Source organism: Athene cunicularia, assembly GCF_003259725.1.
Source record: "Athene cunicularia isolate RWA chromosome 5 unlocalized genomic scaffold, athCun1 chr5_part2, whole genome shotgun sequence".
NCBI lineage: Eukaryota > Metazoa > Chordata > Aves > Strigiformes > Strigidae > Athene > Athene cunicularia.
This window is the reverse complement of record NW_020799102.1, coordinates 7,605,133-7,618,842: the sequence shown is the minus strand read 5'-3', so window position 1 is coordinate 7,618,842 and position 13,710 is coordinate 7,605,133. Positions and strand designations below refer to the sequence as shown.

General features: G+C 43.0%; 1 protein-coding gene across 19 annotated transcripts in view; it reads left to right on the top strand.

The window, feature by feature from the left end:
- Positions 1-13,710, top strand: part of BRSK2 (BR serine/threonine kinase 2) — a 315,364-nt gene that overhangs the window by 156,253 nt on the left and 145,401 nt on the right. The gene's annotated exons all lie outside the window — the stretch shown is intronic.

Here is a 13,710-nt window from a genome sequence, read left to right as displayed (position 1 = left end):
CACATACAATGTAAGATTATTTTTTTTAGAGAAGGATTCTTGAAGTTTATATTCAATTGTGATGTGTTCAGACTTACCTTTCTGGAATTTTATTGGGGTATTCCCTCTCCTGCAGTACTGTGGATTCAGTCAGTTTTCTAATACACATTTACAGTTAGAAAGTGAAATAGGTAGGAAAACTGCCACTTTAAAGGGAGATTCAGTGGATGAATGGAATACAACAAAAGCAAAGAAAGTGTATGAATGGTGAAATCTGAATGAGACTCTAAACACTTTGAATATTTTGCAGAGTCACATAGTAGCAATATTTTTAAAAAACATGAGCATTTTGTTTGCTGAGAGACACTGTCTGGTATCTGTATAGAAAAATTTATTTACCTCATTGATTTTCAGAGTAGGAGGCAAATCACTTAGCATAGCAAAGTGATCTCTCTGCTTTAGTTGTGTTGTGTTACCTCGGTTGTAGTATGAAATCTGAGTAGTGAAACAGTGTGTTAGGCCCTTGTTTACACAGCCGCATGCTGCCGTGTGCCACGTTTTCTGTGAGATAGTACAACATCCTTCTCAGGAGGAAACCACACGTTGTATCGTGATTCTCATTTTCAGACCGTTCTTGGTGAGATTTTTCTCTTTCAGGGATTCTGTTCTCTGTGCCCAGGAGGTTGGAACAGCAGATGGGATTGAAGTGGTTTGCCCAGTTCCTGCATAAACTCAGTAACCAGATGTCTTTTCAGGAATGCTCTGTGCCTGATGGTCACAGACAGGGCCTGAGACTTCTAAGTGAATTTGGAATTGACTGTACTGTTAGCCAGCTTAATCCAGCCTGGCCGAAGGGGAAAAACGCTTGCGGCTTTTGGCAGTCCCGGTGTGACCGTGGTGAAGCATCCAGCTGACAGCTTGCTGCGTGGAGTCAGCAAGCACAGGGAAATAGCCAACAGCGAAGCCAAGTCGTGGTGGTGTGGTGGCATTCCTACTTCGCAAATCTTCCCACTGGCTTATCAGTTCCGGGGACTCTCTTTGCCAGTGGGCCATGCAGAACAGTCCCTGGAGCCAAACGATTCAAGACCACAGCTACTCTTCCAAGCCAGTCCCAGATTGATGGAGTTTGCTTTAATCCATGCTTGGACCGAAAAACTGGATCTGACAAATACGCACACCTGCCGCATGAAGCTGTAACACTGCAGCGCTGTGGCCATTTATCCTAGAGCATAAGGAAGAAGTCTGCTTGCAGTCCTTTCAACATCTAAAATGACAGGCACAAGCATATACAGCAGGCTGCTTTCTCTGCCATCATTATTCTATTTTGACTTGCTTTCATTTCTCCAGTGTTTTTGCCGTGTTTTATTCTGTATGCTCAGGGAACTGTCCCTTCTTTCTGCAGCTGCTCTTCATCTGAGCTGTGCAGAATTGAGAGGCATTTGGTAAAGTGCTTTCTAATCATAACGTCGTAGTATCGATATTTCTGGAGAGAAGAATTTGGAATTTAAGCAGCTGGTCTCAATTAGCAGAACTGCTGCTATGGAGATGATGCACAGGCAGGCACGACGCAGCAGAAGCTGCAGTAAATGTATCATCCAAGCACTTGGTGCCCTGTCAAAGGACAGGGCTGCTCAATGCACACACGAGCCTTTTGCTTTGTCATGCCCTCACTCGCTGAACACAGGCTGGGGAGCAGTGCTCCTTTCCCCGCTCCAGCTTAGGCCTGTTGGGGAGCCTGGTTTGGGGGCAAAGCTACAAATGCAATTTCACAGATGAGAACAGAAGGGCTGGCTCTGTTCTCGCTTCTGCTTTCACACAACTGGAAAAAGCTTCAGCTGGGTTTCTTCAACCACATGGTGGTAGCCCCCACTGATGTGGAGACCTGCTTCCCGCAGTACTTCTAGCTTGCTCTAGCACAAATTGGCAGAAAGATTTCAGAAGGGAGTGCATTATAGGGGGAGCATCTTGAGTCTGAGTTCATTAATTTCCCCAAATTACTTCTGGATCACTGAGAGGGAAATTAGGCCCAGAATGCAAGAGCTGAATGTGTTCATAAAGCAGTAAGCTTTCCCAAACAGGCAAGTTCGCTATTGATGGTTGCGATTTCAGTACCAGCAGAAGTGTTGGGAGTTTATAACTTCAGAATATAGAGGTTAGAGCAAATCTTTCCTCTGATGGTGGCAAAATCTAGTTTGGAAACGTTGAGGTGTGTCATGAGACATACTCAGAGGAGTCCTTTCTGCTTTAGTGCCTCAGCAGTTCTCTTCCACTCCTTCCTTCCAAAGAATAAACAACAACAAAAAGCCGACTCTTTTGGTGATCCATCAGGTGAAATACTCTTTGGACAGACAGTGGTAGTAGAAGCAGTGGGAGCATAAAGGGTGAAGAGCAAGAAGGGGACAGCTGACCTTGGGCTAATTATTTGAACACGCAGGCATCCTGAGAAAGCCACAGATGTCCCAGGGTTGATGACTGGAGCCCAGAGCTCCATATGTGTGCTTTGTGTGTAGGTGCCTTTTGTTTCTTCTGACTGAGTCCTCCAGTGCTGGACTTGAAGCGAGGCAGGTATTTCTGGGTTGGGGGATGGGAAGAAGCACAGTCCCTTCCACTTTTCTCTTGTAGAGCTCAAGTGAAACACGGTTGGTTGGTTGGTTTAATGCCTTGTGGTGCTAATAACCTCTGCTTCCAAAACATTCTGCAAAGGTGTAGAGTGTGTTCTTAAGCGGGGAGGATCATGCAGCAATCACTGTCAGAGATGACTGATTGCCTGAAATAATTGAGTGGAGGGATAGGTATCAGGATCACGTGTCAGCCTCTTGGAACTGCCAGGATAATTTATGAAAGCATACTTGTAAATAGTCACTGTTTTGCATGGCCTTTTTGTCATCTTTTGCTTCTTCCTGAGCTTCTATTTCAATAGCTACTTATTTTGTTACTGCCTTGTCCTACTTTGAGTCTTTCCTTCCATCTCCATTTTCTTTCAGCTGTTATTTTTGCCTCTTTTTAACCCCTTTCATTCTTCTTTTCTCCCCCATTCTGTGATTTCTTCCTTTTTTCTCCATCTTTTCCCTTTTGCTACAGAAAGTCATGTAATAACTGTCGTTGTTTTGTTGCAATAACTGCTGAAATGCAGCGTGTCTGGTTGAGGTGCCCATTCTTTGAGGAAAAAGTTTAGAAAGTGGGCACAACTCAGAAAGTATCTGAGGGAGTAAGTAAACTCATGTGTTGTGGGAGACTTAAGGTATTCAGTCTACCTAGTTTATTAAAGAGAAGGTTAAGACATAGCTTAATCATGGTCTGTAAAGACTGATAAGAAGGATAGGCATTTGATAATAGAGGATATTACAGTCTTGGACACAAAAGCTTATTGGAAACTAGTAGTTGTAAACTGTAGGCAGACAGATTAAATGTAGACCTGTTTGACCACTGGATGAAGTTACTAATTGGAACAAACCACCCGAAGCTCTGGGGAGTTTTTCCCCTGAAAGACTATTAAACTTCATCTTAAACTGCAGTGTGTTTTTCTAAAACCTAGACCCTGGTTCATCATCAGCTGCTGGACTCACAGCAGGAAGTAGTTGAAGATGGTCTCCCGACCCGTGCCATGCGTTAGCTCTGACTAGATTTACGCGTCTCTCTGGCCTTAAGATCCATGGAGCTGTGGTTTTCTAATCACACACTTGAAATCTGTAAAAAGTCACTTATCTCTGTCTAGAGCATAAAGAGAGGTGCTTGTACAACATATCTGCAGAAGCAGAAATTTAGGCTCCCCCAACCGACGTTAAAGAAGGGAATACTTGAGAGCAGCATGAGAGCAGGGATACCTCATTTTCAGACTTTTCAAACAAAAGACTGATACTGGCTGACCTAGCTGTCCTCAGCTGCTGACTGGAGGCCTGGTCTACAGAAATCATTACCAGAATATCAGAACTGTGTTAGGGAGAAGCAAAATCTGAGACAGAGACAGAAACAGACTGAATAGTGTAACTTGGTTCAAATTCAGCTTTGATCATAATAAGGGCAGTTTCCCTCATATTAGCGAAGCCAAACTCCCCAACACCAAACCAGGATTTCACCAAATTATAATTTTTTTCTTACTGTATTCAATAGTAGCTTACTTGATTTGCAGGTGCAGTATTTACTATTGATTGCAGTGAAAATGGTGTTAAGCTCGTGCTGAATCCTGCTGAATCCCCCTACCGTTGGGTACAAATGAACAAAGAAATGAGACTGTATGATTTCACCAGGGAAGTGTGTTTAGATTAATCTAGGATACTGGCACACAAGATTCTGGGGATGTTCATATTAAAAATAGCAAATAGGAGGGAAAGTATTTCCATTTATTAAACAGAAGTCCCAAAGAAAAGAGTTTAAAGCATTCATCAAACTTTCCAGGACTCCCTGATTAAGAAACACTGTGCTGACTTGCTGATATGCATCTATTATTCTTCTGATAGATTGGTATATTGCTGTGGGAGGAGAATAACCCAGAGGACCTTGTATTCATGGCAAAAAAAAAAAAAAAAAAAAAAAAAGATGAAAGGATAAAGGAAATTAAATCTCCCCAAAACATGTACATACTTTCTGATACTCGTGTTTTTACTTGCTGTTGAATGTGGAGGTTGTGATGTACAAATGAGCGTGGTCACACTGACATGGATTGTCCTTTGCACGTTTGCTGCATGTGCTTGTTAAAAACACACTCTCACCCTCATTGTGGTTTATCTTTAACCTGGAGAATTACCACACACTTGTCTGCTTTTAGCACTGGAAGAGAGCAGATTAGAAGTGTGTGCGTGTCTGTGTGTATGTTTGACAGTGCGTAGGTGGTGAACAAGCTGCAGGAATGATTGACACTCATCAAAGAACATGAGTGCACAAACACACGCTTGCCCCCCGCCTTTGTGACCCTAGTTTGTATTCCAGTAGCAACCCAGTTAGCACAGCACAGCTTCATGTCTGCGAGTCTCTCTTCTGAGTTCAAAGAGATAAAAAAGCACCTTGCAATATGAAAAACACGGGGAAAATAAAAGGGGCTTTTTTTTTTTTTTCCCTGGCTCCCTTCTGCTATAGGGAGTTAGGGAGTAGGGATCTGTTACTGAATGTATAATGTGGAGTGTTTTGTCTTAAACTGGAGCTGGTGGGGAGCATTGAAAGCCTGTTCATTTGTCATCTGTTTGAGCAGTTAAAGAAGTTGGGTAATTGTGTTTTCCTTCAGAGAAGAATCACTCTCCGCCTCCATCTTCCACCACACCCACAAGGAACACAGTTTGAGGTATTCTTAAGGAAGGAAATTAAACAGGAATTATGAGCACATGATGTACCTGTCAGAGGAACAAACCTGTCAAGTGTGCACGGTGCCTTTTGCTTTCTAAAGTTAGTATGATCGGTTGAGGCATTGGGGCAAGCTATAAAAATAATTGGCCCTACTTTTTCCACCCTACTTTTAATTCCGCTGACTTGTATTACAGCAGTCTGGCTCAAACCTCTATTGTACCAAACACGCTCTACCCACAGCCCTGTGTGGACAAACACATAGACACAGACAGTACCATCCTCGCGCCCTGCCTTGGTCACACAGCAATAACTGTCCCTCGTGAGCCCCGGCTAGAGCCAGCTGAAGCCAAGGAATGCTTTTCCCACTCATTTCACTTGATCATAACTGTAATGCCTGGACAGGGAAATAACTGCTCCCAGAGATGAGATGTCTAAGTGTGCTCTGCCATCCAGTCCTCATCCACCTGTGAAGCTGCTGTCAATAACTGGCCTGTAAAAACCCTTTCTGTTCAGCTTTCTCTTTAACTGTTTCCACTGTAATTGCACCGTGCTTGAACTTGAGGTAAGACAGACCATAGTTTGGCTTCATGTTAGCTTCTGAGAATTCTTCTCTTCCTTTGCCAAAGCTTAGCTTTATCAAAATATGCTGATTCACTAAAATGTTTTCTCTGAAATAACTTTGGCTCCGTGAACTCCCAATATATCAAAGACTAGATTCCTTTTGAACTCTCTCTAGATTCGTAGCAAGCTGGAAGGGAGAGTCCTGCTTGCCATCTCCAAAGCAGAGACCCTGAAGCCCTGCCTCTGCAGGGATTCCCACTGCCTCTGAGCCCTGGGTTACCCAGCCAAGATGTAGGAAGTCTTGAGACAGGCTACAAGACCCCACAGCTGTGGGGCAGACCCAGCGTCCCCAGCTAGGTCGAGATGTGACTTTCCAAAGCATTGCTACACGGGGGAGTGGCGGAAAGCGCTGGGATCCTCTGCTGTTGTCAGGCCTGGTGCTCAGTTTCCTGGGAAGGACAACCAGTAAGAGTTGCCCTGAAAAGCAAGAGGAACCCCTGGTGAAGGTCAGCTTCCAGGGTCGGTCTTGTATTGTTGGGGTGTGCAGTGTAAAAATCTTGGGACTGGCATCCACCGTTTGTAACCCCTGGTCCTATCCCCTACTACTTGCAGAATTGCTGGCTGGCTGGACACCCAGTTGGTTTGGTAACCTGAGGCTTTGGTGTCCCATGGCCTGCGTGGCCTCTGTCACAGAGCCACCTGGAGCTGTAGCCTCTGTAACTCCAGATGGGAACCATGGCTCTGGTGAGATTGTTTTATTCAACCTGGAGCTGCAGGCTCTTTGGTGTGTTCAAAACTTGACTCTTTTTTTTATTTCTGACTCACTGATGAAAAATGCTAAACAGCATTGCATTTTAATCTGACTTAAGATAAAACCTCTTTTAATTGACTTTTTCTACCAGCACTTCAACGATCTTTGTTCTGTGGTTAATTAATCAGCCTGAAGAGGTGCAGGATGAAACCTACCCCAGTCTGCAGAGAGCAGAGGATGCCACAGGAGAGTGCGTTTTGTTTGAGCTGTAGGTAGAATTGGCCATATTTATAGATGGGAAACTCAGTGTAGATTATGGATAAAATCACTTCCCAATTAAGCGAAAAAGGAGTTGAGTGGGGGGTGGGTGTTTTCTGACCTGAACTACAGAGAGATTTTTAAGTTATACACCTCCTTATAAAAAATATTTTTCTTTGCTCACGCAATTTCTTCCTGGACTGAGAGCAAAATTCAGAGTGAAACTCAGGTGGGGGCAGCAGCGTGAATGCAGCATTGACTGAACCATTTGAAACCCCTGTCTATAAGCCACAAAGCAACAGCGTAGAAGTTTAAAAATCATTCCTCACCCTTCTGTGCATGCTGGAATTGAATGACTATGCGTTGTGCCAGGATGTTTTCTGGGTTTTTTTAGAGACTATTATGTCCTGTTTTCATGATTCTGTCATGCCAGTGTTTGCTCAGTGTCATTGCTAGAGCTTGTAAACAGCTTAGGAGGAGGAAGATGCTGGGATCTCAGCACTGTGACACAGCGTGTGCTTTGCAGGGTGATTTCATTAAGGACCAAGGGTAACTTAGCAAGTGTGGCTTAGGTTATTGTATATTTTCTTTTTTGTGTTAAACTCTTTTTTTTTTTTTTTTTTCTGGGTTGCAGATGAAAAGATTTCTGACTCTTATTTTATATTGGTTTGTATTTCACATTCCAGAATCTTGTCTGGAAACCTTTTAATTCTTTTTTTCTTTGCTCCTGGAAGAAGAACCAGCATTACATCAGAAGAGCTCTAGCAGTAATGGGACATCAATCCTTAAGTAGATTGACTGAGACCAGAATTGTCTTAGGTATTTGACCCTGCATTTATCATCTAGAATAAGCACCATAAACATCAATATAGTGATCCATCCCAATTAAGGGATGTAGGCCATCCCCGTATATAGCAGGCAAGCTGTTTGAGCCAAGACTTTGTTCAATTATCTTAAAATTTAGCTGAAACAACTGGGTGGTTCCTTGTACACCGCACTACCTTTCTGTTAAGAAGCATTTCTTAGCCCTGTACAGCTTATGAGTTTCCCAGCAAAACGTGTCACCTAATGGATGTTTAACTAGTACAACTGAGAGCCAAGGACTGGCACTGCACTGTCAGGAGATGCAAGCTCTTTTGTTTGTTTTGCATTCTTCTATCCAGCATGAACATTTTGCTGATCATTTGTTAAGTGTAAACCAGGCCTCACTTGGTTTATCCCTGCAGTTCGTGCTATTAAGTAGTTGGCACAAATTTAGGAAAAATCCGGGAAGGCTCAATCCCAGTGCAATTAACTGTTAGTTCCAGAGCTGTCAGATGGAGCTGGATACAATATGGCATGGATTTGCTTTGCTGCTGTTAGAGCACGTTGATCTCTCTAGTGGTAAGTTTTTAGGTGTTTGGGCATTTCCTCTTTTACCAGGTGCTATCTCTAAACTCGCTGCCTTGCCTCCTGCCATCCTGAGCTGTCAAATCCATGGTTAGCATGTATTTAACATGCTGGTCTGTTCATGAAAGGCACTCCCATAGCAATAAACCATTGTTTGCATTCCCCTGCTGTCCTCCCAGGGATGCACACACCACACATAGAGGAGACTCCAGAGTTTTAGTTCAAAATGACGTTTCTTGTCCAACTCCAAGAGAATCTTCCAGGTGTGCTAATACTAAGAGAGCTCAAGCCCATGCTCTAGTGGTCCAGCTACCACACAGTGACAAAATTACAGTCGTGGTGTGGTTGATTTTGTTCTGATGTGGGAGAAGCAATCACTGCTTTGTCAGAACACCTGGTATTCTTGAACCTTGCGGTGTAATACAATATGGTATGTGCTGCAGCTGCGTGAGGAGGCAGCAGCAATGGCTTTGTGCTGTGAGGGGTAATGGAGATGTTACCTTAATTCTCCACAAACCATAGGGAAGAAGAGATTGAGTTTAATCTTGAACTTCTGCATCTGTTGCAGTCTCTCAGCATGTCACAATTGCTCAGTGACATCTCTGTTATGTTATCATGCATTGCCCCTGGTGGAAATAGCAACTGGGGAAAGTAGCAAGAAATTCTGGGGTGCAGGCTGGCTTTTTCAAGAACTGTCACTGAAATCTCAGGCAACCAAAATCATTGCCCTTTCTGGAAATTTGGGAGTGATGCTCCAGATTATGCTAAAATTAACACATTCAAAGTCTTGTTTTAGAACATTTTGGTAAGGCAAGAATAAATGGCTATCAGCACTCCAGAGGAAGGATCTGGCCTAAGAAACATGAATGTTCCTGTTCTGGGCATATACCCCAGGCAGAAACAATCTTATATCGCATGCAGCTCTTACAAGAAGCACCTCCCTTTCTGTACATTGAGTAGGAAAGTGATGAGGAAATGTCACTGGTGCAGTGTGTAACACAAAAGACAGAAGCTCTAGTTTTTTCTACTATTAGGTTTCCTGTTGCTCTAGGAAACAGAAACATTCTTTATCATATGTATCTCTCAGGTGCAGGCCTAACTACGGGAAATAAATAGTAGCAACATGTATAAAAAGTCAGCAACGCTTAGTTACATTTTACAGTGTTCGGGAAGTCTGGTCACAGTTTGTCAGAAACATCTCACAATGGATCCTTGTGATAGTCTGGAATTTACTATTGCTCCGTGGGCAAAAATCTGGTGTGCATGTCTAGCTAGATTCGGGTGTGTGGAGATGGTCCAGCAGAAAGAACTTGCTGTCAATCGAGGCAGAATAATTTCCCCCAGCTGTGAAATATGTTATGCTAAAGTTATTTTTTAGAGATTTTTCTTCTTATATTTCCTTCCTAATACCCTGAAATAAATCCCCTTAGTCTAATGTTCTTATCGCTCTTCTTTGATGAATTTCCTCTCTTCACTCCTGCTCCCTCAGCTGTCCCTGAATTTCCTTCCTAAATCCCTTCTGTCCTTTGTTAACCTCCTGTTGTCCCTCACCGTCCACTACAGCACTTTCAAAACAGAAAGGAAAGATGCACACAGTAAGAGAGTGCATATTATCCTCTAGATTCGTTTTATCCTCGTTTCCACCTCTTAAATCAATCCCTGATTTATCAAATCCAGAAAATAATAACATTTACTTAAGAACAAATGGGTAAGATCATCGAACACAGGACAGAGTGGCACACAGCTATTCTCACTGTCATCTGGGGTCACGTTTTCACTTCTTTTTCATGTAGGGGTGTAAATTCTGAGTTTAGCAGCCACAGAGGAGCTTGGATTAGGGAGGAGTCTTGTAGAGATACCTAAGAGTACCAAACCCCTTCTGGGCAGCAGCGCATTGCAATTCATAGATTTGATGGCTGTATCGTACAGAATATCCACAATCTAAGAGAGGGGGCATCTGGGCCCCATCCAGTAGCCTAGCAAAATAAAAAGATGTATTTCACAAGGGCTGACATGGATATTTTTCTACCTGTTGTTGGACTTCCAAGTCCTGCCTATAACAGTACAACCCCCTCAGAGATCTGTTAACCTCAAAGCTTTCATTTTCTGAGATAAAGGGTGCCCTTGCCCTCCTGCATGGCTGAGCAAGGCCAACAGGGGCGAGAACACTTTTAGGTAAAAGCAGTGCTGGAAACTGCTTTGCTTAGTATTGAGGAGAGAGCAGTGCCAGTTACCAGTGACTGAGCACCTAGTGCCTGCTCAGTCCTGGGTAACAGCACTTGCTGCTGCTGTACCAAGGGGGCATAGAATAGTTTGTTGAGCCATCCTTCCGCCTGGCAACCTGTCACCCATTTTTTGGCAGATACCAGTGATTCAGTGTCTCTTGGCATCCACTTGGCTGCAGATGCATCACAATACAAATTGAACCAGCCTTCAGACTCTCAAATGTCAAGACTGGAGCTGATGACGTACTGCTTGAGGAAGACAGGAGGCATCAAGGGTAAAGAAATCTAAGACAGCCAGATTGTTACAGGGTACAGGAGTGAGGTGTTGGACAAATGTGTAGAATCATAGAAATAAGGGTTGGAAGGGACCTCTGAGGGTTTACATAGCCCATCCTCCCACTCAAGCAGGGACTGCTGTTGACACAGGACAGCCATGGTTTTGTCTAGCTTGGATTTTGAAAACCTTAAGGGACTGAGGTTCATTGGCCTCTCTGGACAGCCTGTTCCAGTGCTCCATTGCACTCCTAGTGATTTAACTTATCCCTAATGTCTAATCTGAAGCCCAATGCAGTTATGAGGAGAGAGATTGGCTAGCTATCATGGCTGTTGCATTCAGTAATGAATAAACTTGTGTCAGTCATCAAATAAAGACTTCGGGCAATTTTTAAAAGTCTATAGAAGTTGTAGGAAAAACTTAATGCCTCAGAGAAGTGCAGAGATTGCACCGAATGCTGCAGCCTCACGGTAGGAACAACCAATCAGTGAAAATAAGAGCCAAGCCATGTCAAGAAAATTTAGGATGAAAAGGGGCAGCAGAAACAAAATTGATGAGTAAAAAGAACGGGGGTCTCAGCAGGTGAAAATAAACATTACAGCAGTAGCATGAAGAGGGTTCAGGGCTCTGGTTCAAAGGCTGCTTTACGGAGGGGACTCAGAGGCTTAAGCAGAATAAAGCAACTCATGGTAATGATCGCAACTCGTTTGTGGTTTGAATACCAACAAGAGAGCGACCACATTAGCAGGCAAAGGAGGAATGCTTTCTTAGAGCTTGCTTGGAGCCTGGAGAGGAGATCTTGGCAATCTGCAGGAGAGAACACTAGAAGTGGGATCATAAATTCACTGGGCTGAAATAAAGGAAAAGATCACTGACTTTCTGTGATTTAAGTGTTAGATATAAATCAAATTTTAAATTCAGATAAAGTTCCGTAACTGTAGTTTGAGGAACAACTAGCAGACAAGAGGTCTTAGCTATTTCTGACTCTTTCATTTCTCTCTCTCTCAAATTGCTGGTTCTCAGAGAGGCTTGACCTCCATCCTCTGATATCATCTCTCCAGCTCTCCCTTTCATTACAGTATCTATTTCTCTTCCGCTTGTTTTCCAGGTGCAGATTCATTAGAAATGCTTGGTTTCTCTCCCGTTATTTTTACATATCTTTTGAACAGCAATATCATTTGTATCAACCTTAATTTCTTCCTCTGCATTGGTCTAACTGTCTGTTACTACTGCAAATATTTTTTTTTCTCCTGTTTTGGTTCTGGGTCTACCAGAGCCTCTCTTCAGAGTACCCCACAGCCATCCTTCTCTACAGCTACTATAGTTATAACCCTTCTGGTAGCTCTGTATCCTCAGATCTCAGTTCAGCCTTTAGCTGTGGGCTACTAATACCCATATGCCTTAAGACCTGTTCACTTACCTTTTTTTCAGAAGCTTATGGAACTTAAGCAAAACTAGGGTCTGTGTGCATTCTAAGCCTGAAACAAGATGCCACAAATCCTGCTGTCATGTCTGATGGTCTGACACCAGCTCTATGACCCTCAGTATGACTGGATATGGAATTTAACACAGCCTGATTTAAACTCTACAACTCTCTACAGCTACCTGAAAGGAGGGTGCAGAGGGCTGGGGATGAGTCTCTTTAACCAAGTAATAAGCGATAGAACAAGAAGTAATGGCCGCAAGTTGCACCAGGGAAGGTTTAGACTGGATATTAGGAAGTATTTCTTTGCAGAAGGGACTGTTGGGCGTTGGAATGGGCTGCCCAGGGAGGTGGTGGAGTCCCCATCCCTGGAGGGGTTGAAGAGTCGGGTCGACGTAGTGCTGAGGGATCTGGTGTAGTTGGGTTGATGGTTGGACTGGATGATCTTCAAGGTCTTTTCCAACCTAGACAATTCTGTGATTCTGTGACAGAAAATGCCGTTAGTAGACAGAATGATCAGCTCCTTTATTTGCATATGCAGATATGAATTTTTAAGGTTATGCTTCAACAAGCATATATCAACAGTTTAAGCATTATTCTTGCAATCAGGACTACAAATACCTAGACTTGCAACAGTCGATGTGACAAGAGAAGTGAGACATCTGAGAACTGAAGAATTCAAGGCCTGGCAAAAAGGTTACATCTTAATAGATTTAATGTAATATAGATGTTTACGTATCCGAAGCTTAAAGCCTATACTTCAACCCTATAGAAATAAAGAACGTGTTTCAGGGTTTTATGGGCCAGACATATTCCTGAGAGCATGTTCTAATGAATTAGTTTTTGTTATGAGATTCGGGAAGCTAATGATGTAATAGCTGAAAGATCAAGGTTGCTCCTATATGCATCAGAATGTATTGATGCTGGGTAGGAATTTTAGTAGACAATATAGAACATGTATTTGTTGTTTGGTGAGTAAGTGTCATATGACATAGTTCTGCTAGCCATCATGGAAATAACTTTCATTTTCAAGCAAGATTTCTGTGGCTCAAAATGTGTATAAATCATACTGGCCTAAGCTCAGAATTATCTTAAGAGGATTCTACTTTTGTTGGATTCAGCAGAACTGCAGCTATTTTCTACAGGTCTGAATTTGGTCCTGAAGTTTTATTTATACTGTGTCATCCCTGAGATAAAGCTCAGAGGCTGCCTGATCCTCTTGCTATGAGAAGTAATTTTTACTCACCCATGGGCATTTTTGCTCCACCCATTGTGTTCATTTTCCAGGCCATAACCTCCTCCTTCTCAAGCATATGATTTGGGTTTTGTTTGTTTTATTTTTAAGTGATTTCCCAGGGATGGGGGGCGATTTCTGTCCATGCAGAACAACTGTTAAACTGAATCCTCATTATAGTAACATCAAGTGGCTGGTTTAAACTGCTGACCACCCATCTGAGTCATTATGCTAAATGTTCTTTGCTTCTGGGCACCTCCCTATCTGTGCATGCCACAGTGATGTGAGAAGAAACACAGAGGTTTCTGTGGGATCTTGACGTCTCACCCAAAGCGCCAA